Source organism: Schistocerca americana, chromosome 3 (genome assembly GCF_021461395.2).
Source record: "Schistocerca americana isolate TAMUIC-IGC-003095 chromosome 3, iqSchAmer2.1, whole genome shotgun sequence".
NCBI classification, from domain to species: Eukaryota; Metazoa; Arthropoda; class Insecta; order Orthoptera; family Acrididae; genus Schistocerca; species Schistocerca americana.
The window spans coordinates 541,744,684-541,754,695 of NC_060121.1; positions in this window are offsets into that span (position 1 = coordinate 541,744,684).

Below are 10,012 nucleotides of genomic sequence, written 5' to 3' on the forward strand. Positions count from 1 at the left end.
GGGGAGGAGGAGCTGGACAGGGGGGGGGGGGAGCAGCAGATGGACACAAGGGAAGGAGCAGATTCACAGAGAGGGGGGCAGGAGGAAATGAAAAGAGAGTGGGGGATGGAGCAGGTGGACAGAGAGAGGGGATGGAAAAGTTGGACAGGGAAGGGGTAAAGGATATGAACAGGGAGGGGCTGAAGGAGAGGGTGGGCAGAGAAGGGGGAAAGGAGGAGATGGTCTAATACGAGAAGGTTGGATCAAATACATATCAGGGCAATGCTGGGTACTTGGCTAGTGTAATATAAACGTGAACAGCCGTCTGAAGGTGAGCCTGTAGGTTCGGAATCAGTAACGCCTCTATTTGTGTAAATAAACAGCGTTATTAAGAGTGGCTGGCAGCCGATTTCTTCTTTGCAAAAATCAACCTGTATTTTGTACACTGCCATGGGTGAAAAATGTCAGTTTTCGAGAAAATGAAGAGGGCTTTTGTCCCACGTACCATTAATACTAAGGTACTATGATTCATTTGTAATAATACAAGTGCAGAAATACAGCATTAGATTTTTAACTATTAGAAAACTACTTCTCATATATTTTAAATTTTGTAGCTCCAGAGGAAAGCACAGCTTGTTCAAAGATCATGCGCCACATACTAACGCATGTTTGAAAGACTTTCTCCATAGTTTGGCACCTGTATCAAGTCTAGAGACACGCAACAGAGTCCGAGAACACAAAAACACTGAAAACGCTTTAAAAAAAAGTTGCACTTGGAACGTTTTCCATTTGTACTCTTGATGTGGCCCAATGTTGGTGCCCAGTAACAATTCTCGTATACCTAGCAATGTGTATACAATCGGTCACCCAATCCAGACCTTAGATTTTTTCATTGGAAAAACTGGACCCTCTTCTGCCTCATACAAGGTCATATTTCAGTGACATCAAGTAATTGTTAAATCAGGCGAATGAAATCATGTTTATGTCGGAAGCACAATTTTTCCTGTACTACTGCTCTTTGACAGGCCAATAATTCCGATTCCACAGTGCTGTACATAGTTGCGTGTACGCATTTCAAAAGTTCTTCTTTGTGCGTCACAGTTTTAATCTCTGTGATTCTTTGATTCGCCCGAAACGGATATGTGAGTGATAACTTGTATTTCGTTTCAACTTTAATGACAGGTGCTGAAGTTTGTTCCGCCTACCGGGATCGTCATTTCTTAGAGAATGAGACGAAATCGCAACATCCTGCACTCTCTCGCAGGAAGAAGACACGGGCGTGTATGACAGTAATTCGTTTTTTTTTTGTTTTTTTTTAAGCAGCGCATATTCATTTTTTTGATTAGCGCCAGGTTCTTGTCGATATTTCAGCACCATAGGACAGGATTTATCTACAAGAAGAGTTAAAGCACTTGTATCCTGTTGTCTTATCTCCTCCGCAGCGTCACTGCCTCTACATGCTTCTTCTCATCATGTAGATACAAAGGTCTGATTAATAATAATAGCTATTGTCGAGAAATCCACTGATGAAAATAATAATTATTCTTGAATAAATCTGATTTTCTGTTATCAGTCGAATCTATAATTTTTGGCAGAAGATGTTTTGAAGTGAGCCCAGAAATGTAATTTATTCTCAAAGTGGATATCTTTGTTTTCAGCGCCGAACGAGGTCACGCGATGATTAAAAGGGCTTGAACTGCTATTCTTGAGTTGCTGTGTTCCAGTCTCTGCACTGCCATCCATACAAGACTTTTCCTTAAATACCAGAATGTTCCCTTGGAGTAATGCGAAGAGCATATTCGTGCAGAAACCCATAACTTTCCTGGAAATGTTGTGAAAGAAATTATAATCTTGCTTCAGTATTATATTAATCTCGTGGATAAGATCAAATATTATTTGACTTTTGGGACTGAATGTTTATTTGGTTTTCAACCAAATACGTTTCATCTATTCATATTGGGATCGATGGTCTGTAAAATAAAGAAAATTACCGAAATTATGAATATTTCTTGTTAGGAAATACGTAGTGTTTCCTGGCAGGACATTTAAATTATTTAGTTATTTACTACAATAATGATGTGGTTTACCACATACTTTCATTATTCTTTTCTTCTTGATTGTCCATTCGTTCTTATGTGGACAATAGACACATACAGTACAGGTTTCAGATTGGTAGTATGTTACACCTGAGCATTTCACTTCACTTAACCTTTCCTGCTGCACACTGCACATGACACTGCGAACTTCCTGTGTGGTTCACGGAGGGGTCATAGACGCTGTGGAGAGTGAGATGGGGTGATTGGGCTGGAGATGGAGCGTTGGTGGACGGTGTGGCAATGGGGCAGTCAGTGTGTGTGTGTGTGTGTGTGTGTGTGTGTGTGTGTGTGTGTGTGTGTGCGCGTGCATGTGTGTTTTTTTAATTTTCTTATTCATGAGATTCTTAATTTTTTAATATTTTTAGTAGTTATTTGTGATAAGCTGTGCACTTGTGAAAATATAGTGATTCTGTTATGACTTTTTTGATCATCCACCATATTTTCAGTTTTCTGTGTGGCCCTATTTGTGAAATACCATATCTGGAGAGTGGCCATTTCATTTCTTTTGCTGTGGCGTAGTATTGCCTTATTTGTTTTTATCCTCTTATGCTGGTGATTTATTAGATGTTCTGCATATATGATGTGGTTGCAATTAACATTAAATTTTAACCCTTATATTCCGGAAGTAAAATTAACAAAATCGTGTTCTTTCTTGGACGACTAAATGCATGACTATATCGGAAAATCAGTTTCAGATATTGATATAGCCCCAAGGAATATCATTACGCCAAATGATCGGTCTGGATAGACTATAAGTGCAACTCTATATCGTTATGGTTTTAGCATAGAGCCTGATCGGTTCCACTTTTCCTTAGAAAACTTTTTGTCACAGTCCATCTCGGAGGCAGGTAGTCGCAGTTTGTGAAGGTGTGCATCTGTGAGAAGGAATAAGAACTAATCTACAGAAACAATTGGTAAGAAAAATTCACTTCAATCCAATGCTCTACATCCTAGTGAGGCGAGATAAAAAATAAAACTCATCTCTCGCCTTTATGAGAGAGGAATATCAATGACATGAAGGTACTAACTGCAACTCCACATGTATGTAAGCGAACTTTAGTGTGTACGCGGATACTGAATTTGTAGGACCAGATAACTCTATTAATTACACATTCGGTCATTCAGACTCGTAAATAAGCCACACGTGCTTAATAGTAATAAAAAAGACCTTCAAACAAAACATATCAGTAATTGGTCTACGAAATCTGAGCTTATCAGAGGTCTGTAACCAGACATGACTTTAATGAAGCTCTGTAACGGAAGCTCTGAATGGATATGACGCACACGATAGCACTTTGATCACACAAATTTTACTCCCTTTCACAGCAGCGACATGGTGTGTTGTAAACAGAAGATTAATAAACGCGAAACATACGCTGTGTACCGCATGTCTGAATTTCGTCGACTGTTCTGCCCAATTCTTTTTCATGTAAGCGATTCGAAAAAGATTTTCACTCTGCAGCGGAGTGTGCGCTGATATGAAACTTCCTGGCAGATTAAAACTGTGTGCCCGACCGAGACTCGAACTCGGGACCTTTGCCTTTCGCAGGTAAGTGCTCTACCAGAGTTTTAATCTGCTAGGAAGTTTCGATTCGAAAAACAGTTTCGTTCACGTTCCAGTCGACACGATACTAGAGATAGCAAGAAATGACAGTACTGGAATAAATAATAGCTTGTCGATCATTTCCAACTATTACAACAAGTTGTATTAGGTAGGATACAGCGTGCCAACTGTTTTGTGAAAAGAATATTAGGGCTCGCGGTATCTAACCATACAATGTGTTACTAACAAGTGTTGACAACCAATGAAATTCAGTTTAAGAGAAGCCTAAAGGATTTATTGGTGGCCAACTCCTTCTACTCCATTGATGAATTTCTCAGTATAACCAACTGATTTGTATATATATATATAAGTACAATATAACTTCTGCACAATTCCAGTACGGTAATGAGTTCATTGTAAATAAGTGTATGTGTGCATGCGCGTGTGCGAGCGTGTGTGTGTGTGTGTGTGTGTGTGTGTGTGTGTGTGTGTGTGTGTGCGTGTGTGTGCGTGTGTGTGTGTGTGTGTGTGTAACTACAATCTAACTTCTGCACCATTTCAGTGCAGTAACGTGTTCATTGTAAATAAGTATTATACTATTTGTATTACACGTTTATCACCTTATAAATAAATAAAAAAACCTTTTTATTTTAAATTCAGTGCGTTAGTATTTGTCAAATGATTCTTTCATATAATGTTCATTAAAAAATGACGATCATACCACTTGGGACCTGTGGAATGGTACATTAGCTTATTTGTTTGAGTTGTAAATATTTGTCATGTATTGTTGTTTTTCTGACATGTTCTACATCCTGGAGGACCTCCTCAATATGGACGAAAGTAAATCTAATCTAATCTAATCAAGCAAATGATGCCGGCCGGAGTGGCCAAGCGGTTAAAGGCGCTACAGTCTGGAACCGCGCGACTGCTACGGTCGCAGGTTGAATCCTGCCTCGGGCATGGATGTGTGTGATGTCCTTAGGTTAGTTAGGTTTAAGTGGTTCTAAGTTCTAGGGGACTGATAACCTTAGAAGTTAAGTCCCATAGTGCTCAGAGCCATTTGAACCAAGCAAATGATGGGCTGTTTTAGTGGAGGTGCGAGTACTACAATCCAGTATTCTCATCCTTGTGGGAACAGTTTTTATTGACAAGATGCTACTGATGCTAGACTGTCCTGCTCACAGTTAATTCGGATTTGCAAGTAAGTAATAATGAATATTTCAGTTGACAATTAATCTGTAGCTCAAACAATGGTTCAAATGGCTCTGAGCACTATGGGACTCAACTTCTGAGGTCATCAGTCCCCTAGAACTTAGAACTACTTAAACCTAACTAACCTAAGGACATCACACACATCGATGCCCGAGGCAGGTTTCAAACCTGCGACCGTAGCGATCGCGCTGTTCCAGTCTGTAGCGCCTAGAACCGCTCGGTCACTCAGGCCGGCAATCTGTAGCTCTACATCTACTAAGCTTTCAGTGGTATACACACGGTAGATTAAAATTACTGGCCATCCAGATACAGATATTTTTACAAAGAATATCAACATACATTGGCGTTTCATTTCTCTCCGATGTATCGATATATCGTAATCGATATGGAAATATCGAGTGCCGATATTTCTATTTTATATTATATTCTTTTCGCAATTTTCGTTAAATATTTGAAATTGCTCTTTTGAAATAGTAGTAGAACATAATTTTACTTTTTCTGTGTGAAGGAGAGTTACTAGTTTTTGAGCTTTCATCATGCCTAATTTTCCTGTTTGATTGTGCGAAGACAGAATGGATTGTGGCAAAGAAGTCCGACTGCAATCCGGGCGAGACAAGGGGGGGGGGGGGGCGAGTGGGCGTTGCGGGGGGGGGGGGGGGGGGGGTTAATAGAATAACAAGATTTCCGATGTGATATTTTGCGCAACTGGTGTGATATTTGTTCACTTCAGCACTCTTCAAAAACACTTGGTAATAATGATGACCAAAAATGTAAATGATAAGATTAGACTTTGCGGTGGGTGGAGACGTGTGAAGGGAAATACTTACGTAATTGGCGCTCGACGCTACCAACAGAAACAGCAATATTTAACTTCATCACGCAATTTTGACACTGCAGCTGCTAAGTCGCTGACGTTTTCAGAAATGAAAAAACAGCGAAGTCGACATGAAGTATTTCAGACAAATCCAATATGTGCCGAAATCGAACGACGGACCCCTCGGGCTCCTTTTATGATGATGTTTGGTTTGTGGGGCGCTCATCTGCGCTGTCATCAGCCACCGTACACATTCCCAATCTGTACGCAGTCCAGTCTAACCACTTTCATGAATCATGATAGAATGATGACAACACAAACACCCAGTCCACTGGCAGAGAAAATCTTTAACCCGGCCGGGATTCCTTTTGTTATCCCTCTTACATGCAGTTACCATTCGTAGCAAAGTGGTTATCGCCAAGCGTAAACATGCATCCTTTCCTTTCAGTTCTTGCTCTAAGGGGTTTCAGCAGGCTGTTACCGCGTTGATGTACAAAATATCTAATAATAAAGTAATACTTCAATATGCAGTTCTAAAACCGGCTGGATATTTACAGTGTGCAGTCAAATGGTTCAAATGGCTCTGAGCACTATGGGACTTAACATCTGAGGTCATCAGTCCCCTAGAACTTAGAACTACTTAAACCTAACAAACCTAAAGACATCACACGCATCCATGCCCGAGGCAGGATTCGAACCTGCGAAGGTAGCGGTCGCGCAGTTCCACTCTGAAGCTCGTAGAATCGCTCGGTCACAGCGGCCGGCAGTGTGCAATCGATATTTTTATAGGCCGGTACGTTGATGTTTCTTACCGACGATGTATCGATATATTTATATTCTCTTTCATAACAACGAGGGCCGATAATGAAGATCTTTTAAATAACGATATATCGTGATCTATATATTTTTAAAAATATCAACAGTCCTGGAGTTAACTCGTACCACAGAGAAACTTACTACAGATTAACACTGTGTGTTGTACCGAGACTCGAACCTGGGACCTCTGCCTTTCGCGTGCAAGTGCCTTATCGCAGCTCTACTGGTCCGGCACACAATTTTAATTTATCAGGGAGTTTCAAATTAGCACATACTCAGCTGCAGAGCAAAAATTGTTTCTGGAAACAATCTCCTGGACTGAGGCTAAGCCATGATTCCACAGTATCCTTTCTTCCACAACTATTGGCCCCGCAAGTTATGCAGGACAACTGTAATGAAGTTTAGGTAGTAGGACATGAGGTAGGCCATCTGACGAAAATAAAGCTGTGAAGGCTGGCTGTGAGTCGTTCATGGACAGTTCAGTCTTTAGAGCACTTGGCCGCTAAAGGGAAAAGTCCCCGTTCCGAGTCCCGGCCAGGCAGTTTCAAATCAGCACACACTCCGCTCTAGATTCAAAATTCGTTCTGGAAACCTTCCACACTACATGCGCATTCGACTCCAACACCTCTACCGTGCTTATACCGTCACACCCCACTAGCTCTACAGTTACATACCATCCTTTCCCCGTCTCCTCGCAGTATTCAATTGACTCCTCCACCCATAGAATGCTCCAACATTTACTCATCTTGTCAACTCTGACTCTTTCCTCTTTATCGTACTGCGTGTCGGGACTCCCCACTTCTCTCTCCATCATCAGCTGCTACTTTCTGCTTCATTCCATAGCCTGACTCTCACCTAAATCCCTCACTACATTTTTGTACTTAGTACCAATACGTATAAGAATGAGATGGTTGCATCTGTTTAATGTTTCCGAAACTATAAACAGCATTTCTTCGTTGAAAAAAAGTTGCAGTTCGAAGGTCACCATATACGGGACTTTATCCTCACAAAGACGAAATTAAGTATGGTATCTGCTCAGTCTGTTCTACATCCGCCAGTCACAGCACAATTAAACAGCGGCTGTTGATAAATGCATAAGTAACCGATAATGAAGAGTAATTTAAATTATGTTTGTCACACAGATAAGAATAAAGATTATCTTATGAAAGACAAGTCACGTAGTTGTCTACATGTTCTTTATTATGACTATCGGTTTGGGAAATTAAGCATCACCACAATATCAGTGTAAGAAAGACATAGTGTACATTTCTGTTTAATGTGCCAGTAGCTAGAAATAGTCCGCAGCTCGTGGTCGTGCGGTACCGTTCTCGCTTCCCACGCCCGGGTTCCCGGGTTCGATTCCCGGCGGGGTCAGGGATTTTCTCTGCCTCGTGATGACTGGGTGTTGTGTGATGTCCTTAAGTTAGTTAGGTTTAAGTAGTTCTAAGTTCTAGGAGACTGATGACCATAGATGTTAAGTCACATAGTGCTTAGAGCCATTTTGAGCTAGAAATACATCGAATGTCAATAGAGTGACCATTTCTATGCAGTTTAGACAGAGAGAAAACTGAAAACCAGGTTCAAGAAGTACTCTTACTAAAGTGACATATCAGCTTTAGGTACCATCTAAAAATTCACAAGCACACAGTAAAACGAATGAACGAATTGTGATGCTACGTAAAGCTAATAAGGGAGTAAGCACGTATTTTCTTAAAGAAACAGAAGTTTTATTCAGTATGTGAAAACACCCAGAAGAAAAATCTCGAGTGAACAAACAGATTTAAAACACAAGACTTACCTAAACAACTTTATAGAAGTATTCAAAGATGGACCTCGCTAGGGACGTCGAGAATGAAGCTGCGCATCATGCAGCCTATTGCGCACAGTTTGAGTCGTAATACTACGTCCTGTGGTTGCACAGAGAGCATTATTAAACATGGTGGCGTCGCTGTCAGGGTTCCTCCGAGCCATAATCCGTAGGTAGCGGTCATCCACTGCAGTAGTAGCCCTTGGGTGGCCTGAGCGAAGCATGCCATCGTCAGTTCCTGTCTGTCTGTATCTCCTCCATGTCCGAACAACATCGCTTTGGTTCACTCCGAGACGCGTGGACATTTCCCTTGTTGAGAGCCCTTCCTGGCACAAAGTAACGATTCGTACGCGATCGAACAGCGGTATTGTCTAGGTATGATTTAACTACAGACAACACGAGCCGTATACCTCCTTCCTGTTGGAATGACTGGAAGTGATCGGCTGTCCGGCTGTCGGACAGCCTCCGTCTAATAGGCGCTGCTCATGCGTGGTTGTTTACATGTTTGGGTGGGTTTAGTGACATCTCTGAACAGTCAAAGGGTCTGTGTCTGTGATGTGGACAGTCAGCGTCTATCTTCAAGAGTTCTGGGAACAGAGGTGATACAAAACTTCTTTGATGAGAGTAATACGTGACCATGTTTCACGAAACAAAAAAAAAAAAAAACAAGAAACGCTTTGTGCTTTCTCCTGCAACGACGTCATTGTGACAACAGCACTCCTAAATTACATTCGCTAACTGTAACAGGAGAGAGAAAATAAATCAGATACTTTCGGAACACACGTATAAGCGCACTCGTAAAAGCTTCATGAGTTAAACCAGAATTTGCAAAAACCTTCCATAAAATATCTAGAAGTATGCGTAGGAGACGATTTAAATTGGTACGACCACATAAAACTAATCCCAGGAACCGCTCATCCAGTCTGTGATTCATTTGAAGTCTCCTCAGGAAATGTTGTTCTTCAACAAAGGAGGTATCTTATAAAACCCCCGTTCGACCAGTACTTGAATATTGTTCTTCTGTGGAATCCGTAGCAGATGGCTTGATAGATGAAGCAGAGAAGTCCCAAAGAGAAACTGCATGATCCTTTACATGTTCGGTTGGTGAGCACAACAGCATGACGGAGATGATCGAACACCTCCAGTGGTAGACGCTGCAAGAGAGGCGTTCTGGATCAAGGAGTGGTTTACTATGAAAGTTCGGAGAGCGATCGTTCACAGAAGAGTCAACGAGTATATTGCTTCCCCCTTAATACATCTCGCCAAAAGACCACGAAGATAACATTGGAGACATCCGAGCCCAGGTGGCGGCTTACCCGCAGTTGTTCTTCCCATGAACCATTGGCGAATGGAAAATAAAGGGGTTGAAGTGACAGTGGCATACACAGTACCCTCCGCCACACATCTCAAGGTGGCTTTCGGATTATAAGTGTAGATATAAACACTGCATAGACTTGTGAAAATGTATCAGTGAAATACTGTATAAGTTAAGCTACCATTTGCAACAACCCACATAGTTCCATAGAAATACATTTTTCTTAATTAGTGATGGACTTTATACTTACCACGTATATTCTTGAAAGAAACCTGAGATAAAATAGCGATAACTCCTAAATTAAATCGTTATCATGCTGATCTACATCTACTTCTTTTTGCGTCATTCTGCGAATGCTACGTAACACGGGGGCGGCGCTTCAGCGCAAGATAAGTGCGTCTCAAAGTATATAAGCATTGACTGGCGAGGA